Below are 21381 nucleotides of genomic sequence, written 5' to 3'. Positions count from 1 at the left end.
TCTACATATACTTACTGATAGATACTGTACATAGAATAAGGGGACAACAATTCAAGTTTTATTGACATGAAATAATAAGCAGTGAAGATTTTCAAGTAATTTAGTGAAAGAAGTTTGTATGTATGAAGTACTGTTAGGGATGCAGGTTGTATTATAGAGTGGATTAACTTTGCCTTTGTACTTTCCTGTTATGCATTATTTTGGAGTGGATCATAGATGTTCCAATATTCAAATGTCCATTTATGTCACATATGAGGACTGTTCTCCTTTTCCTTCTTATAAGAAAATAAAATAGCATGGAACACTGAATAACAGAGGCCCATGTGATAAAACTGAGCCAAGTCAAACTCCACTTTTTCTTTCACAACCACTAACCACAACTTTCAAATGGACTACAGAAGAACTTAAATATAACTACAAAAAAGCAAAATATGTGGCAGCTTTTGTGTTTGTGTTTTTCAAACAAAAGCTGCTACATAACATTGCTTACACACCTGAAAGTAGAACATATTTATAATGCAAAAAAATGACTGAAATCGATTGGATGGATTGATGGAGAATGGATCATTCTCAAAGAGAGAAATCCCAGCACCCCCTAGTGTTCTAGTTGCACAATAACAGCGCTCGAGTATAAACGCTGGGAACTTGCATGGACTACACCGTTATGATGCTACAATGCTACGTACATTTAACACAGGAAGTATTTATTAAGTTTTACATAACCTCTATTAATCTGGATTAGACTACAAGACAATAAGTTACTGGGCTGTACCAAGCAGTGGAGGAAAGGGGGGCAGTGTGGGCAGCTGGATCATTCCCACCAGCTTCCCTCCCAGCACGGAGCAGATGAAGAGTATGATGATGCCAAACAGGTTCCCTCCAGGTAAACACTCTTTTCCCGTGATGGACCAGACGACTCCAAACAGCAGAGCAAACAAACACACTGCAAGCAGATGTGACATCCCATTAAGATTCAGTTTGACAGGATGCATTTACACAGTGCTGCTGGTCCTTGGTGGAGTATTTAATGAAGACACATAGTTGAGGATTTTACCGTATACAAACACACAGACATCATGAGTGTTCGTTACCTTTGGTGATGAGCAGGTTGACGATTCCCCAAGGTCGAGGACATCTGTCCTTCAGACTGATACAGGACGCGCAGCAGGAAGAGTCAGATGATGGCGTCTTCATCTGTTCATTAGATGTTTTTCAGTTTCTGATAGTCATCTGATATATATAATCAGGTCTTAATCACTATGTCACACTTGCTTAGATACTAGTTGGCTACAACATAGGAAACCAGTGATCGCTAGGGAAGAAGTGTATTCCTGACAAGCTGGTGACTGGTTGCTGAAGGTTGCCCACTATTGCTAGGTGAAATCAGTTGTAAAGATGTAAATTATGCCACCCTGGAGTTCTCCTGTTACCTGCTTTGTTCACAACAACAGATTGCTGCAGACACCAGTAGTTTGCATAGAAGACGCCAGCTTGTCTGAACTATTGCCAAATGTAGAACATTTGTCTGTCAAGAAAAGCGTTTTCATTTTTGCTGCAACCTACAACTTGCAACTTATTTCACCTAGAGACAGCTAGCAACCACTGACCAACTGTTCGGGAAATTTTTATACCAGCTTTTCTCTTGGTCAGAGCAGCATAGCATAGTATTCAGCAATAAATTTCACAGTGTCTGCCAGGAACCTCCAGCAATCACTCACCAACCAGATGGTGAATATTCGTTTTTCCCTAGCAACTGACTGTTTCTAGGACATCGCCAACCAGTCTCTACACTTGTGTGACTGAGCCCTTACAGGACACAATGCCTAAACCACAAACTTTATTATCATTAACATTCATGAGAACTTTAAACCCTAAACTACAACCAGGTTGCTGAGGTTTCATTAGAGTGAGGTTGCATTCGATCCATCTGCAATTGCTAAAAGAGCACAGATTCAGTTACTATAAAGTGTTACCTTTCAAATTAAGTGTCTTATATGAATTTTGTCCTTGGAATTCTTATGTTATAACATTTCGAAAGGAAAATTCCCAATAAATGGGTAAAAACTGCCTTAATAACAACAATGCTTAGTCTTTTTCTTTTTTTTTTCGTTGTATGCATGCTGGGCCTTCCCCCTGGTCTCCTTCACTCTGACTCCAAAGTGTTTTTTACACATATTTTAACATGTAGAGTAGAGCCCACTTAGCTGCAGTGCTCATGTGTCCACCTACATTCAGTCTAAACCTTAAAAATTACAGAGCCCCAACACTTGCATATGGTTTCTATAAATTGACGGCCTTTCTCAGAGCTCAGAGGTGAATCACACTCACCGTGGTCGTGTCGTCCGGCTCCTCCGTCTTCCTCTGGGGCATGATGGTAATCTCTCTGTCCTCTTGACCAGCCTGAACTTTACTCCCTACCTTTACCAGAAACGTGCATGTGTACAACAGTGAGTGAGAGAGAGAATGGGTTTAGAGACATGGGCTGAAGGGTTTTGTCCTTTGTCCTCTTCAGCCAAACCTCTTGAAGCAGGTGAAAACTGGTATGGAAAAACCACCAAAAACAGAGAGCACTGTAAAATAATTGAAAGCTGATTTCAAAAAGACAATCAAAGGCAGTAAAAGACCATAAAGGATCCAATCACAGCAAAACACCAATACTTCTGTGAGCCTTAACTCCTCAGGCTGGTCACTTCAAAGCTGGAAAGCCCTGATGGAAAAATTTATGGTCACCCTTTAGATATATAACAAGCCTCATCTTTGGAGAATCGGAAGGTGCCAACAAGCTCATAACATATGGGGTCAACTCTCTTCTGTATGTCACATAAGTGTTAAAAATCCATCCATTCTTTAAACCACCACTCATAAACCAAATACCACAAAGTTGCTTTTGCAGTTTTTGAGTAGAGTCATGCTTTAAAAGTCTGACCGGTACAAGCCCAACCACCTCATTCCTGCAGGTTACTACAACGGCTGCAAAAGCTGCAAAAGCACTAGCGCACGCAGGCTTTCACATGAAAACAGTCACACAGCGAAAAAAAAAGAAACACAAATAATGGCAAGAAGCTGTTGTATTATTAACTGCAATAGCCGGTCGGTTCCACGGGAAGCCGATGGGTAAAGAGATCGGTTTTTATTGGATTCCGTCGTGGAAGAGAAATTCAATTGTTCAAGCCATGTTTCCGAGCCATGGGGAGCTGTCGCGTCGTCCATGTTTTCATTGGTTCGTACCAATGACTGTGGACGTGAACATCGACGACGCGACAGCCAAAACGTCTCTATCACCCCCTGGTGTCTGGCTGCAGTATAGGTCATAAACCCCGCCTCCTCCATGTTAGCGGATGGGACTGGGGTCAGACTAAAATAAATTAAATAAATTTTTTCCAAAGATTCTTTTGTTATCAATAGTTCTCATCACGCTGATTTATGTCCAAGGGGTCTCCTTTCCCATAAGTTTGATTGTAATTCCTAACGCTGTGATGTTAAATTGGGGTGTAACATCATCATAAGAGCTTTGACTGACAGCTGCAGTCACGGAGAAACTTACGTAAATCATTTCGGGAATAGCAGATAGAGCGTAGTCTCTGAGAGGAGGGCCAGCGTTTACGCTACGAAAATACGACCGACTGTTTTAACCTGACAGCCTGAGGTGTTCTTCAGTAAACTGGACTATCCGACAGAAGGACCCGAGGCCCTTTTTCAGTAAGTTAAACGTGTTTGTAAGCTAATCCGTAACTACCGTCCTTAGCTAGGTCCTGAGACCTAGCTAGCTAAGATGAGCACTTGGCTGTCAGGGAAACTTGTTTTGTAAAGTTCGTTTAGCTAACCCGTGCAGGTGAATGAATTTACCCTGACTAAAGAAATCAAGAGAAATGCCCCGGGCTGCTCAGTCACTAATTATCGTTACTGTACTTTTATTACAAGTGTTATACTGTAAAAGCAACAGGCTGCACCCTGCTTCAGCTCCTGTGCAGAGCTGATTATAATCAGATATTTAATATATTAAATATCTTCAAACAGCAGCATGTTTTCAGTTTCTTGCCACATCTTTAAAGACTTTAACACCATTTTTTTTTAAAAAAAGTTTGTACTTCAGTAACTCCTCATAATCAGTAACTATGGATTAAACTTTAGAACTGAAAAAAATGTAAGAGAAGAGCTTTAGATCCTGGGTGTGTGAGGACAGAGAAGGATCAGCTTTATTTCAGATTTGAGAGATAAACTTTATATTTCAGTTTGTGATGATTCTGTTCTCATTGTGATTACAGGAGTGTAAACGACCACGGCAGACCCAGTGGCATTTTAACCATTCTTTATTAATACTTGATGGTTGCTGCTAACAATACACATAGAGCCGCAGCTCTCCCGCTGCCTGCTCAACATCACCACAACAACAACGCCAACCACAGGACCCAGTACAATATTTAATTCGGAGGGGCGTGATTGCGGATGCGGTGCTGGTGCGTCCGCCTCCTCTGCACGGCACCGCAGGCCACGCCCCGCCACATACCCCCATCACCTGACTGAGGCCGGGGAACCATCCGGCCGAACCTACTCCCCCCACCGCGAGCGGGAGAGGGGATCAGCCCGGACCGTCGGCGCCCCCGGGCCCTGGCCAAGTGACGGGGAATTGTGAGTTCAGGTGGCCGCCCGTGAACCCAGCAGCGTCGGCGAAGCTGGTCGCGCGGTCGGCACGGTCGTGCGCCCCGGCTCGCAGGCGGCTGGGCAGATGTCCGGCCTGCACCGGCCTCTGGTGGAGGTGAGGCCGCTCTGCTCAGCCCGCCAACCTCGGGCTTCGGTGGCGCGGACTCCCCTAGCATTAGCACCTCAGACTTATCCCGCGGCTTCTCCGCCCCTCCCAGCGGGAGCAGCTCCCCGCGCTGCGCCTCCGCCGCTACCGGCTGGAGCGGCTCCTCGGGCGCTGCCTCCGGCAATGCCTCTCCCGGCTGGAGCGGCTCCTCGGGCGCCGCCTCCGGCGCTGCCGGCTCCTCGCGCGCCGGCTCTGCCGCTGCTTGCTCCTCCGCTGCTGGCTCCTCCGCTGCTGGCTCCTCCGCTGTTGGCTCCTCCGCTGCTGGCTCCTCAGCCTTCTTCCGGGGTGCAGGAACGGGCACCGGGCCCTGCCAAGCCCCAGCGGCTCCCACGCGAAGTGTGGGAACGGGCGCTGTGGCAGGCTGCGTACGAGCTGGTCGCAACCTGGGGGCCGGCACGGGCGCCTGCACAGACTGGATCTCCTCCACTCCAGCGCCATTGGGGAGTGCTGGTGGGGGTGTTGGTGGTGTCGGGCAGGACTGGATCAGCGCCGCCAGATACTCCATCCTCTGCAGGTGGCATTCAGTCTTGTCCTGCAGCTCTTCCCGCCTGCGGCGCCACACCGCCGCCTGCTCCTGCTGCGTGGCCGCCAGCTCGGCCACCATTCTCGCCAGCTCCTCCCTCTGCTGGCCCACTCCTGGATCCGCCGTGCCTCCCGTCCTGGGTTTTGGCACCACTGTAAATGACCATGGCAGACCCAGTGGCATTTTAACCATTCTTTATTAATACTTGACGGTTGCTGCTCACAATACACATAGAGCCGCAGCTCTCCCGCTGCCTGCTCAACATCACCACAACAACAACGCCAACCACAGGACCCAGTACAATATTTAATTCTGAGGGGCGCGATTGCGGATGCCGTGCAGGTGCGTCTGCCTCCTCTGCACGGCACCGCAGTCCACGCCCCGCCACAAGGAGCTGCCCTCAGATTCAGACCTCAGCACCACCCAGTGACAGCAGACAGATCATCCAACATGTTCACATGTTAACTGCAAAATGAACTGATGAAAACAGTACAAAGGTTAAAGTACCACATGTGCTGTCAGTGAAAGCTGCAGCTGTTTTATTGATAAAGTTAAAAACTACAGTTAAAGCTACAGTTGTAGCCACAACTGCCCTGGGTCAGACTGACAGAAGCGAGGCTGCCATATCGCACCATTGGCCCCTCTGGCCAACACCAGTAGGCGGTAGGGTAAAGTGTCTTGCCCAAGGACACAAAGACCAGAACAGAGAGAGCAGGGGGATCGACCCGGCAACCTTCCGGTTACAGATGAGCTCCCCAACTCGCCACGGTCGCCATGCACGTAAAGCTGAGTTTGTTTCTAAGAACAGAATAACTACACGGGTGTTTAATGTTTGGTGATCCAATTTCATGAACTTAACAACTTTTTATGATCAAATAGCAGCTTATCTGTATGGCGTTATTTTTGTGCCACTATTCTGAGCGCACGCAAAAAAAAGTTTGCAGGTGCAAGTGTTGCATTTTGAGGAGAAATTTATTTTGAGCAAAGAAAAGCTAAATTTGAGTGAACAAAATTCATTGCTGCGTGCAAAAAATGTATTTCAGTGTTTGCTATTATCCATGCACACACACAATAGCAGGCCCTCTCGCTCAGTTTTTGCATTTGCGTTCGCTCGCAATGTGTTGCTTGCGCTCTCAACATTCTGCGCGTGCGCGCTCAACTCTTTCTGTACGCCGTTATATTGTATGTATGCCACAAAACCAGCCAATCACACACTTGGATGCAAAAAAATCTGATTGGCTGTTTTGGTCTCCAGTCAGCTCGAAATGATGAAATGCAATATCCCAGAATCCATTTTGTCCAAAACTCAAACGAGGCAGTGGCGGAGGAACACAGAGTGGTGGAGTTTGAAATATTACTCTTTCTGGGTCACGAAATAAACTTTCAAGATATTTTCATGCGAGAATGGTGCTGTGTAAACCTCAAATATCTGCTCGATTCATCAAGACATCACATATTTGTGCTCTAACGTTTTCGGAGATGCCTGTTACCCACCAGCTGACCGGGTGGTCACTCGGGTTAAACGTAATATATAAGGCTGAACTGACAAAAAATCAGCCGACTACACCACCAGGTATTATAGCAAAAACCATAAAGCCTTCGAACTAAAACAAACGCTGTTGTGACAGTGATGTACACTGTCTTGTTGGTATATATGTATGATTTGTATCACCTTCATGTTTCCCTCTCACCACATATCCAAACTGATATCATGACCAGCAGCTTTTACAGCTGTGGCTCCAGCAAACATCAGCTGATACTAGAAAGTAATATTAAATTAATTCTAACAACAGCTGATCAAGCTTGAACGTGCTGCTGTTGTTTAGCGCAACACCCGCTGGTTTCCTCTTTCTGGCGCAAAGTGGGAGATAAACAAACAAGAGAGACGATCAGCTGATCATTGATCAGTTTCATGATTGAAGTAGCAACAGGAGAGGGAGGGGGAGAGAATGAGGGGAGAAGAGGCAGCTGTGCAACAGAAAGACAGAATAACTCCAGCTTTGTCTTTTTTTCATTCTAGCTGAAGTACGGGACTAATCGCGTTCCTTTTCCTCTCAATACGGATGTATTGTAATTGGTCCAGCCGAGATTAATCATGACCAATTGGCTAATCCACCACCTTTCATTGTTTATACCATTTATACCATTTGCACTTATGCAAATATGTGATGTCTTGATAAATCGAGCAGATATTTGAAGTTTACACAGCACCATTCTCGCATGAAAATATCTTGAAAGTTTATTTTGTGACCCAGAAAGAGTAATATTTCAAACTCCGCCACTCTGTGTTCCTCCTCCACTGCCTCGTTTGAGTTTTGGACAAAATGGATTCTGGGATATTGCATTTCGTCATTTCGAGCTGATTGGAGACCAAAACAGCCAATCAGATTTTTTTGCATCCAAGTCTGTGATTGGCTGGTTTTGTGGCACAAATATAAAGGTGTACAGAAAGAGTTGAACGCGCACGGGCAGAAATTGTCACAATACGGCTGTGTGCAGGCAAGAGTAGGACCCAAACGCAAACTCGCAGAGACAAAAAGTAAACTCAAAAAACACAGCTTTATTGCTGGCGTGGAAGGGAAACAAAGAACAAAACTAAACTGGGAAAACTAATACTAAATCATATATGGAAACACAGGGAGAATCACACAGCTAAGATGGAGACTACAACACTGACAAAGAGAAACACGGGGCTTAAATACACTGAGGGATAACGAGGGAATGAGAGACAGAAGGAGAGCACAGCTGGGAGTAATCAGGCTGGACGAGACAAGGGAAGCAAAACTAGAAACACTGACATGAGACACGGACCTTCAAAGTAAAACAGGAAACACACTGACTGAACTATAGACATGTAAACTTAACAGCAAAAAGGAGGGGGACAGAACATAGGAACCTGAAACATGGTACAAAAAGTCACAGTAGACACAACATGGAACAAAGGGAAGCCATTAGGGCTGCACGATTAATCGTTAGAAAATCGCGATCTTGATTCATACTTATGTGCGATCTCATTTCCAAATGACAACGATTTCAAAAAAAAAAAGAAAAGACAACGACGATTGTACCGCATTTTGATCCGGGACGTAATCTGCATGAAAACAAGCGCTCACTCTTCCTGCTCAACAAATGACAAGGGCGGAGCCTTATACCACGTGATACAGAAGCTGTGCCGTGATGCTCAAATTGGCAGGGAAAAACAACGGAGAGCACGTCAGGGATGACGAGAAAGTGACAGGAGAAAATTCGTCCCGGTCAACCACCCAAACATCAATAACGGGAACCTTATACAGCGCTTCCCCATACCCGTCGAACTCCCGCAGGCACAAAGAAATTACGGAGGCTATTACTTATCACCTGACCAAAGATATATCAACACTGTGCAAAACGAGGGATTTAGGAAAATGATCAACACCCTAGACAAACGCTACACAGTGCCGTCCCGCAACTATTTTTCTATTGTTGCACTACCTGCTCTATACACGCAGTGTCGAGCAACGGTGGAGGAGGAATTTCAAGCAGTACAACATTTTGCGGCAACCACAAAATGTGAGGCATTTATTGTTTTTATGTTTATTTATTGTTTTTATGTTCAGTTTCAACTGTTACGAAGTTGATGTGCAGTTAATAAGTGCAATAAATATTTATATTGGAAAAGAAAATCGTGAGAGAATCGTGATCTCAATTCTAAGCAAAAAAATCGTGATTCTCATTTTATGCAAAATCGTGCAGCCCTAGAAGCCATATTACAAAACCTAAGGACTAAACCTATGATAACCATAACTGAAACCTAGGGAAATAACAAACACAGTACAACAAAGGACTCAAAACATAAACCATAATATAAAAACACAAGAACTCGAAAAGCTGGGTCAGAAAGACCCAGAACCGTGACAGAAATGTTGAGAGCGCAAGCAGCACATTGCGAGCGAGCGCAAATGCAAAAACTGAGCAAGAGGGGCTGCTATTGTGTGTATATGGATAATAGCAAACACTGAAATACATTTTTTGCACGCAGCAATGAATTTTGTTCACTCAAATTTAGCTTTTCTTTTCTCAAAATAAATTTCTCCTCAAAATGCAACACTTGCACCTGCAAATTTTTTTTTACATGCGCTCAAATTTTTTTTTACGTGCGCTCAGAATAGTGGCACAACAATAACGCCATATATCTGTACATGTTAGAGCAATAAAGTAACTACCACTGCAGTGTTCAGAACCTCTAAATCTGTTAATTGTTTTATGATCTGTCGTTGCCATACATTGGTCCACTGTGACATTTGATAGCGTTACTGCTCCGGCCTTCACTCACTTTATATGGTTAAAATGACCTTTACTGAAGTGCCAAGGGCCAACTGGAGGTGAACAGTGGAGGAGTGAAATATCAACACGCTGCATTAAAACTATGAAATACGTAAGAAATCCTGCTTTACACAAAGTGTTGTCAACCTAATGTATTTCAAGTGTCACACATTGTGTGTGTGTGTTTGTTTAGTGCATATATGGCAGACATAGTTTATGATTTACTATCATTAGTCTTAGATCCTCTGCCCTCTTTTCTCGAACAGAGGTATCCAGCTGATCATCAGCCAGTCAGCATTTCAAGTTCCAGGTCAATGACTCCTGCTCATTTGGCAGCTCTGCTTTCAGTGGCTGTTGGTTTTTGACCTCTGCATTTCCCATATTCATAGTTAATAGTTAAGTCTGGCTTTGAGGCTAAAACAGCTCAGTCAGGTCTCTCTGGTCCTTATTCTCACTCACTTGTTTCATTGTCAGTCAGGAAACTTGTGCCAGTTATTCAGGTGTTCAACAGCTCATGAATGCAAATATTACATCAGCAAGTCACATGGTGACGACTCAAGATGACCTGCTGAAACTCAAAGAGACTTTGGTTATCAGAGTATTTCACAAACTGCTGATCTGTTGGGATTTTCCCGCACAGCCAGCTCTAAGGTTTACAGAGAATCATCTGAAAAACAGAAAACATCCAATGGTCTTCAGGTCTCTGGATTAAAATACCTCACTGATGTCGAGATTTATATATTTATAAATAATATAATAATATTCTCTATTCCATTCTGTTCTGCTTTTATATTGCCCAGATTTTAGTTAGCCTTTGTTAAATTGTCTGTTATATGTCAATAGATACGTATGTCACAAATAAAAGTGTCTTGTAAATTATGTTTTTGTAAAGAATTTTCTCCCCAAATCTCTTACATGCTAACTGTAACGTGTTATTTCTGCTAAAACCTGAACTTAAATGTGTATATGGTGTTAATCTGTTTTTCTCTCTGTTTTAGATGCTCATATCAAATTGGAATTCTGCCTCCAAGCCAGAAATGCAGGAATGCACCACGTGTTGACTGTTTCACTGCCCTCTGTGCCCCACTTTCAGCCCTAATGTCGGGGCAAAGATTGAGGAGCATATAAATGGACACATTAAAAATGCTTTGCCTTTCAAAGGTATGTTGGTATTAAATATACCTCATAGTTAAAGTTATAAATATGCACTTCTTTTCAGCACTTCTGCAGTCTCTTTGTTGAGTTAAAAGTTGGTTTTTCACATTGTACAGTTCAGTGCATTCATCAGCAAGAGAAAAAAGCATGTTTTCATTAAATATTTTTTTTCCTGTTCACCACATTTCTTGACAGCTCTTGTGATCCACACCATTTTGCTTTCATTATTGAGGATGGCTTGGCTATTTTCGTTAATATGTACAATATGTTGTTTGTTTTTGTTAATATATATAATCTGATTGTTAGATAAACTGATTGCATTCTATACAACTACATTTAGAATACATGTGTGTTTTTTTTCTCCCTTACAGACAAAATGATATGCCGGTGCACTTTCACTACCCTGTCTGTAACATGACAGTCATACAGCGTGGGGATATGGCAAGGCAATTATTGTCATGTCAGCATTCAGGACTGCTCCCCGCTGCACTCTCCGAGGAGCCCCATCTCCCTCTCGATGTCTTGTCTCCAGCATCTAAACCATTTTCTGAATCTTCGGTAGAACATTCATGTGCTCTACCCTCTGTGCTAAATGAAACTGTGGGTTGTGGAAAGTCCATCAAAATGAAATGCCCTCACTGTGGTCTTAGTCTTCTTAAAAAAAACACTTCAAGGCTCACATGATGAGGAGGCATTCAAACAGATCAATAGATGTTTGCCTGGCCTGTCGTCTGCAGTGTTTTTGTGTAGAGGGACTTCTTCCTCTTTGTTTTTCAGTTTAGCATGTTTAAAAGCATGTGCTGACGAGCAGGGACTATGGGTCAATGCAATGTTTGGCATTTAATGCACAAATAAAGGCACTGGCTGTTTGTTTGTGTTTTTTATGTGTTGTTGTTTTTTGTTTTCAGTGTACAGAATTCCAATTAAACTTATTATAAAATGTTATTCACTTGTTTCCATGTCCATACTTACAGTAAAAAATGTAAATGTAACAGCATTGTTTATACTTGTAACTTCAAAGTAAAAAGCTTACAGTTGCTATTAACATTAGTGTATTACCCTGTAATCAATAATATTTTTATACATTTTATGCATTAACCCTCTGATCTCTATCCTGGCCATTTGTGGTGTTAAGTAAACCAGTTTCACCCCGGTTCTTTTTTATTCCTCGGGCATCCAGAGACGGCACCGGACTCAGTAGTCATTTTACAAAACCTTTATTTATCTTCAGCTACGCATGCATCTTCTAGAAGGGAAGACGTGCAAGGTCGGTGTCCCTCTGCAGATCTTCCACTCCTTTGTTTGTTACAACCAGTTTTATAGAAGCGACCCCATCATAAAACCCATATGTTGTGTTGTAAACTCTGTGTTTGTGTATGTATGCGCGAGCACGTGAGTGCCTGTGTGTGCACGTACCTGTGTGTTTATGTGAGTGCACGTGAGTGAGTGTGCGTTGTAACAGTTAAAGCATTGTGACTCTGTGTCTCTGACTTCTTGGCGGCCATAAAAGTAATCTCCCCTTACCCAAGCTACACCAAATTCCTCTACACAGCATACAAAACACAGTTAACGTATTACAAGCACTGAGACCCCCACTCTGCATCCACTGGGCCATTGGCCTCTTGTTGTCTTACATTTACAGCTAAGGATGCGGAGAGTCTCCTGCAAACCTACTTCTAAGTTATGACAATTATGAGCTTTTATTACATTCAGGTACAAGTATCAGCATCAGCATCCCCCAACTGTAGCTTCCTGTCTCCTTTTATGACAGCAGACCTCCAGTGTCAATAAATTCCTTTCCCTCTAAACAATTACACACAATCTCTGGCCTACAGCTAAACCAAACTGAAACACACAGACAAATCTTTCCCTATTCCTCTGATCTACTGCTGGACCCTCTCATCTAAGCAAATTTAACACACTATATTCTAATAATCGTTTTCTTGTACTCACAGTGGCGATTTGTGGCCACTTAACTTCTTTTTTTTTAACTACTTCACTGCCGTGGATAGTGGTGCAACGGATCACGGTTGATCCAAAATCCGAAGCGATCCCACTCCACGGTTCGGTACGCACGTGATCCGAAGATTCGAAAAAGAAAAAAAAAGTATGCGTATGGTGCGCGTGGTCAGTCTGTCAAGCGGTAGTTATGGTCAGCGCTAGCGGTCCAAGTGGAGGAGCAGAGGAGTTTGCGGCATTTAAGCAGCCCTTTGCTGCCCAGTCCGACCGGGCTAAAGCTATTAGAAAAGCTAATGGGGTGTTCAGCTGCAGACGGGAGGCCGTCGTCGGTTGTGCAAAACAAGGGGTTTAAACTGTGATGAACGTGCTTGAGCCACGCTATGATATCGCGTTGCGCGTCCACTTCAGTGACAAGATCGTTCCAAGCATGTATGAGCAGGAGAAGTTTAAAGTTATGGCTGAAGTGTCCCAGGCATCTTCTGTTGCTCTAACTACAAATGGGTGGACCTCCAGGGCAACGGAAAGCCACGTGACCATGACCGCTCGTTATATCACAGCGGAGTGGTAGATACAAAGCCCTGCACTGCCCTATTGATTACATTAGATTAGATGAAACTTTATTTATCCCTCGGGTGGGTTCCTCCGGGAAATTCCGTTTCCAATAGCACAGCACCAACAGAAGTTGCAGAATGTGAGCAGAAATATACCATATAGGGCTTTGGAGTTGACGTCACGCCGCAGTGCATTGTGGGATCGCGGCGCCATGTCAGAAGGCCACAAATCAAAACAAAAACACTGTGTTGATAGCAGGACTGCCAGAACCATGCTTAAAATCAGCGCAAAAGACAAAGGGCTGTATCGCGAATGATTGCGCCCATACGCCAAGAGACGGTACATGGAAAAAATAGCGTGCATCGGTAATGTGGACCCGTATGAAAAAAGGCAGTGGAGTGGAAACCCAGACGGCCTACCGCCATTGTCCTATCCCGATATCTTCCTGTGGAGTCAGCGCATACACAGCGAATCATTTTCGGAATTATAAATTCCTGGAGGCGCACATCTAATTCACGAACGGTTGGGTACAAGATTTGGCCGTTTTTAAGCCTCCACATTGTGAGTACGTTGACCATATGACCAAGATACAGCCAGAGGTTGCCAGCTGTGCGTTGCCATGTAAATAGTTTGCATTTCATGTGTATGTACTTGCTAAGTACATGTCAACAGATCTTGAATAAAAAAAATAAACATACTTTTCGTTTCTGTTTCATATTTCATATGCTGGTTTGCCTGCAATAATGCCAAATAATACGCTACTCCGTCAACATGACGTGGTTCTGCAGCATCACACATTAGGATGTTTTATCTAATTATCTATGACCTCAGCGCATTCAAAATAACACTAAAAGCCTATTAAGAGAGATATGAATTTATTTAGAACTCACTGGAAAGAAAATGCCACGAGCAAACCAACAAAAAATTGGGGATGGCAGAGAACTCGATATCCGCTCGTCTGACCGCTGCAATCCAAGCCTGATGTCTTCGTTTAGTAATATCGGATACATGAGATCCCTCCCGTTGCCTCCAGGAGGGGAAACGATGAAAAGTGAGTCCATTTTCCAGCTTCTTGCCTTCCCTATCGTGTGCTCTAACGTTGCAACACAGCACGTATGAACCATAGCTGACGCTTCCGTGTGCTTTCTTTGGCCTACTGTCATGGCGGGAGGGGGCCCCGCTCCCGTGACATCATGCTCCAAAGCCCTATATACACAAATATAAATACAGAGAATACAAAAGGGATAAATAGAATAAATAGGAATAAGAATACAAGGGAACGGCACATTTCAAGTATTGTGAGTCTATTACACCGTTGAATATTAACAAAAACTATTGCACAGTGAAAAGGCACTACAGCTACTTATTCCCCCCTCCTCTGTCCCCGTTTCCCCTCCAGCGAGGAGTTAAACAGTTTGATGGCGTGTGGGACAAAGGACTTTTTAAGTCTGCTGGTCCTTGACTTTGGGAGAAGCAACCTGTCACTGAACAGACTCCTCTGGTTGTTTGTGGCCGTGTGCAGAGGATGCAGAGGCTGCCCAGCATGGTCCATAATGTCCATATTGCACCTTAATTTGTTTTTATATAAGTGCGTGGAATGAATCTTCAGTTGAATGTTTTTTTAATAGACAAAAAATACTTAAATAAGTAAACGGCGAGTAGAATTTTTATCTTTTTTTTCTATTTTTGCTGATCCGAAAATTGATCCGATCCGTGACTTTAAAACCGTGATCCGATCCGAACCGTGAGATTTTTGATCCGTTGCACCACTAGCCGTGGACCAAAAGAAAGACACAGGTTTGATCTTAAGGATCTGATAGTTGCGTGTGTTTGTGCATGACATTGCAGCGCAAATATGTATTTGCAAGATAGACTGGGATAAATTATGACGCATCAAATATTACACAGGCTGCAGTCATAGCTGGACTGGCTGCCCAATGGTGATTTTTAGTTTTTATGGGCCGATGGGTTTTTTTTTCTTTTTTTCATAACGGTATAAACACTGAAAGGTGGTGGATTGGCCAGATGCTGGGAGATGTGTAAATATAACTAAATTGTTTGGTGGTGGCTGTGGCGGAGCTTCCACAGAGGCCAGCAGGTGGATGAGGGAAAGTGGAGGCAGGAAGAGGAGAGACCCGAAGCGGCCGCCAGTCCGAGTGTCAGGTGAACTGAACTTCAGGTAAGAAGTTATGACCTGCAGTCTATCTGGGTCAGATATAAACCAAGTTTAGGTGGAGTTTATTTTCGTTATGCTGAATTTTTTAAAGTCAGTTACCATAACTCGAACTGCGTACTAGCTCACATGACGGAGTTTATATACAGCTGGGTGGGTGCTATGATGTTACTGATAGTGAACTTTATTTTATTCATAAGGTTAATTAGTAGAGTTGCCAACGGCTCCTTAAAAAATGGAATCGTCTCGTATTCAGAGAAAATATTACGCATTTCGTGTTGAGCTGAAAAGGAACACAGTTTGTCCCGTACTTCAGCTACAATGAAAAAGACACAAAGTTGGAGTTATTCTGTCTTGATGCTGCACAGCTGTTTCTTCTTCTCTCATTCTCTCCCCCTCTCTCCTGTTCCTACTTCAATCGTGAAACTGATCAATGATCAGCTGATCGGCTTTTCTCTCTTGTTTGTTTATCGCCCACTTTGCGCCAGAAAGAAGAAACCAGCGGAGGTCGCGTTAAACAACAGCAGCACGTTTAAGCTTGATCAGCTGTTGTTAGAATTTATTAATTTCTAGTATCAGCTGATGTTTGCTGGAGCCACAGCTGTAAAAGCTGCTGGTCATGATATTGGTTTGGATATGTGGTGAGAGGGAAACATGAAGATGAAACCAGGAGATGTCCTTACTGAATCATCAGAGCTGAACAGGTGATGGAGAAACAGGTTTACCTTTTAGGTGACATGGATGAGTTGAAGGGAAGTTATGAACTGTTTCTGAGAGACAAATAACACCAGGATCCTTTTCTAAGTAGCTGACAGCTGGTAACTATGCAGGGGCGGCTCTAGCAAAGTTTTGCCAGGGGGCCAGGTAGGGCATTAACAGGGAAAGGGGGGCACAAAGAAATACTTTTCTTTCTTATTCTCGTTTAAAATGTCTCGCTTTTAATAAATAATTATCCGAATCTTACAACTAACATTTTCGTGTGATGTAAAATATATAAAAATCCATTATTGTACGTAGTAATTTTTTTCAGGGTCCCATCATAATTTCTTCAGAAGTAAGTACTGTATATGATGCCAGTATTTCCCACATTTTCTAGATTCTGTACCAGTACTCTGTAAAATGCCATCAAAAAGTCAATTAAGTTTTAGTCTTTCTCAGCCGTCTTTCTGTCTCCTTTCACTTTTTAAAGGTTGCCATGTTAGAAAAAAATATTTTGCCCTGCCATGCTGTTTATTGATGTGGTAAATGAATATTTTATGAATATATATCTAAATCTGTCATTTATTATTTTTAATACACTGTAAAATCTAATTAGTTCACAGAACTAAAAAAAAAATATGCAAACTCGTTGCCTCAAAAAAACTAAGTAAAGCTTACTTAAGATGACTGTTAGGACAACTTATTCATTGCAAGTCTGCAGTATTAAGAATAACTTGATATTTCTGACTGTACAATACTAATTGTTTACCTACTGACAAACATTTCAAGTTCAACTAAATGAAAAAACAATTTGTGGTAAACTGAATATGATTAAAAATAATTAACAACACTTTTTCTAATGATGTTAAAATCAGCCCAACTTTTATTTTCAAATGCAAAAACGTATAACAACCAACATACTGGACACTGTTCTCTTGAACAACAAACAATTATATTGCCATCACTGTTATAATCTTACAATGAAACAAAGTTTCAGATTTAATTATTCTGAAAATAAGTTTAGGCCTACCACAAGTTTGTTTTGTACTTACTTATATAATCAAAATAAAATATTTATTGTTCTGTCACAAGTGCAGTCTCTAATTTAATCAATCAATCAATCAATCAATCAAAATTTATTTATATAGCACATGTTAAAACAACAGTGTTGACCATAGTGCTTCACAGTCAGTAAAGGCATGAGACAATTAAAACAAACAATAAAACAGGACAACAAACAATAGGTAACAACACAACAAGCTAGAACAGCCAACTAGTTAGAATCAAAAGCCAAAGTAAAAAGATAAGTTTTAAGACGTGATTTAAAAGACTGGATAGACTCGGCAGTACGAATATGAACAGGGAGGTTATTCCAGAGTCTAGGTGCCACGGTTGCAAAGGCCCGGTCACCTCTCGACTTCATTCGAGACCTAGGTTGTGCTAGGAACCTGTGATTGGACGATCTAAGTGCTCTGTTGGGATTGTATAAGTGGAGTAGTTCAGAAAGATAGCTGGGCGCTAAATTATTCAGAATTTTAAAAGTGAACAAAAGAATTTTAAAATCTATGCGATATTTAACAGGGAGCCAATGTAATTTGGCTAAAATTGGAGTTATGCGTTCATAGATTCTCGTACCTGTTAAAAGACGCGCAGCTGCATTTTGAATTAACTGAAGCCGGTAAAGAGAAGAGTGTTGGAGTCCCGAGTAGAGGGAGTTACAGTAGTCCAATCTGGATGTGATAAATGCGTGGATAAGCTTTTCAAGGTCCTTTAAAGGAAGGAATGGCTTTGCTTTAGATATCTGACGCAACTGGCAAAAGCTGTTTTTTACCACAGTGGAGACCTGTTTCTCAAGTTTAAACAACACATTTGTTTTTCATTCCAACACAGGAGCTGGAATATTATATTATTTTAAGGATGGCTTGTTTCCAGTCCAGGCATTACTGCCTGAATGACTGTCATGGATCGAGGTGATCCAAATATAAGTGCAGAAGAAAGACTTTAACTTCCCTTAAGTACAGTGGCAGTGGATGTGGGTTGGAGATGCAATGAGCTTGAACCTGCAGGCAACCATCTTCACTGACCACACCATCTGTGACGGAGGACTCATCTCTCCTGGTGTCCTGCAAGCAAACAATCATATTTTTTGGAACATGAACTTAATTGCTTTCTTAAAACATTTTTTCTGCATTTGGTATAAAACAGACTCCAATTTAGACAATTTCAGGCTCCCTCCCCACTGGAGAGGTGACATTCAATGTCCCACTTGTCAGTCTGGATAGCCCTGACCACCACCCAACATACAATAATGTCATGAAAGCATCATTTTAAAAAGGGCTATGCAAACATGGCCAATAACTTTCATTCTAATGATGTGCAAAATGATTTTGGGCACAAAACAGATTTTGCTGTTAGAAAACTTGCAGACTTCACTATATACAGTGTAGACTCTCTAAACTAAGTTTGGGGGATGTGATCTTTCAAGAAATGCAGACCAAACTGTTGTTGTTTGTTTACTTACACAGCATGTCTTGTAGAATTAACTGGAGTCACCAGCAACAGCATAGTGCAGTCATATCTCAAGTCTAATAACAGAAGACAGGAAAAGATCAGTAAAGAAACAACTTCCCCAAACCAAAGCACAAATAAAACAATAAGTAAAACAGGCTGATCTAAAGTATGATTAAAGTTCAGCCTGATTAATATAAATGTTACTGACAGTTGCTAATATACTGGAAAACCAAAATACTTACCACTGAGTTGATGTCTTTCTTTCCAACACCATTTAACAGGCCACTAATCTGGATTATAGCTTTCACAACAAAACTTGTTTTTAAACACATTTTTTAACAAAATATATACTATTGTTATTATTATTATTATTATTATTATTATTTAAAATGTAATTAAACAGAAAAGTCGGTTAAATATAAAAGCAGTTTGCTTATGTTGTTAAAGAAAGGCTAGATTTGACATTAACAGATGCCACAGATGTTCAAAAGCTGCCACAAAGCATTAAGAAGAAATAGACGTCTCCAAAAACGTCGAAGCATTTTTGCAAATATGTGATGTCTTGATAAATCGAGCAGATATTTGAACTTTACACAGCTACATTCTCATAATATATATATAAATATCTTAAAAGTTTATTTTGTGACCCAGAAAAAGTAATATTCAAAAGTTTTTTAGCCGCGCTCCTTCACCATTGCCGCGTTTGAGTTTTGGACGAAATGCATTCTGGGATATTTAGCTGTACCAAGTCCAAGTCCACACAAGTCACCACCGATACATGCTCGAAAAAACGGGAGGAGCAAAAACACATCGCGGAATTTGTTGCGTTCTCGACTTCATGTGTACTTTGAATTGGAACAGTACTTGGTCTCCGACGTATCACAAGTCCACAAGTATACACAAGTACGCATACACAGACTCCGACAACTGCGGCCGACAAATGCGATCCTCCTTTTCCCCAGATTGCCCTTTCACAAAATAAACTTTTAAGATATTTTCAGGCAAGAATGTAGTTGTGTAATGCTCAAATATCTACTTAATTTATCAAAATATTACATATTTTCAGAGAGCTCTGTTATCCACCAGCAGGATAGCTGACCGGGAGGCCAAGGCTCAATAGAGCCGGCGAGCACAGCTAACTCCTGGCGTATCGTTTTCAACCCCCCTGCGGTCTTATTCTACTCAGGTTAAACATGATATATATATATTTAGTTAGTTATGGCTATGGATTGAAATTACCCCCCACACCCCACCCCACCTCTAACGGCTGCACCTCCCGAAAAATGTTGTCTGGGCTCTTATCTCACTTTTTTATTTCAAACAATCAACAGAACATTTCACAGACATAGTTTTATGTAAGGTTTTTAAGGCTGTGGTGTTAATTTTTAAGTAACATGAGCCCAGCAGCAGCAGCAACGCTAGGCTAACACTAACTAGCTAGCAAGATTATAAACCTGGTGCTAAACTAAGAGAAGCCACAAAATCAGTTTGAATAAGAGTAAACATTTACTCACCAAGTCAGTGTATCAGGTAAAGATCCAGCAATGACAACAATAATATCTTGAGCTGAAGCTTCTCCAGGTTTGCTCAACAAATTCCAGAAAAAAATGCTCAAAACGCATCTTTCATCCTTCAACACTGAGAACCAAAATTTCCAGCTTACTTAGTTTTCCTAAGTTAAGACAACTTAAATAAATTGAGTTGTTTAGCGTTTTTGCATAAAAAGTACTGGTAACTTACTTAAATTGAGTTCTAATAACAAATTGATAAAAATTGAGTTCAGCCTACTTAATATTTTTAATTAAACAGATTATTAGATTTTACAGTGTATTCAGTAATGGTCATGTCTCACCTCTAGTCTTCTCCGTCTTAATTTCAGGTTTCCACCATGTGTTGTAGATAGTTCAGGATGTTAACTCAACCAAGCAGTCTTTGGGTTTCTGTACTGTTTACAATGCTAGCATAGGGAGGATGATGTAGGTTTAAGTTTAATAGATTGATACATATATACCAACAAGACAGTGTACATCACTGTGACAACAGCGTTTGTTTTCATTCAAAGACGTTATGGTTTTTCCTATAATACCTGGTGGGCCGGTCTCTAGTCAAAATGCCCGTGCCGATTTTTTGTCCCAGCCAGCCCTGGCTGCAGTGAATTTTTGTTGATACAGACTATTGACCTTTGAGTTTCCCATTCAAACTTATCTTTGAAGCACCTGCTAAATAAATTTTTACTCATGTACATTTCATAAAAAGACACCATAGCCAAAATATTAACTCTCAAAAAAAATTCAGAGCTGCAGCACATACAGCCACAAACAGTGTTAGTAAATGTGTCCTGGAGTGAGTAAGTAAGTAAGCCTAACAGCTTCCAGATCACTTATTGTTATGGGCAGATGGCAAGAAGGGCATTACTGCTCATATCTAATTTCTCCCAGATCTTGGAATACAATGCCTTTGTCCCATGAAAACCACTTCACAGTACTAGGAGTTCACTAAAACCCACAAATGAAGAGTGATCCTGGAAGAAATAGGGCGCACACTAGTGACCTCAACAATTGCAAGACAGCCTTGTCCCCGATGCTTATATGAAAAAAAAATAGTAAGTTTCATGAAACCATTTTGACCTTTTTATCTGAAACGTTACTAGTAATATATAAACTAACTGGCATTTAAAGAGTAAAAAAAAAGAATGTAGAT

The 21381-nt window shown here is 41.8% G+C and overlaps 1 protein-coding gene across 1 annotated transcript in view; it reads right to left on the bottom strand.

Annotated features, from left to right (window-relative positions):
• The window catches only part of LOC134623951 (zinc finger protein 664-like), a 507757-nt gene that overhangs the window by 343360 nt on the left and 143016 nt on the right, over positions 1–21381 (bottom strand). The gene's annotated exons all lie outside the window — the stretch shown is intronic.

This window comes from Pelmatolapia mariae, linkage group LG3_W, assembly GCF_036321145.2.
Source record: "Pelmatolapia mariae isolate MD_Pm_ZW linkage group LG3_W, Pm_UMD_F_2, whole genome shotgun sequence".
Classification (NCBI taxonomy): Eukaryota; Metazoa; Chordata; class Actinopteri; order Cichliformes; family Cichlidae; genus Pelmatolapia; species Pelmatolapia mariae.
This window is presented reverse-complemented; position numbering and strand designations above follow the sequence as displayed.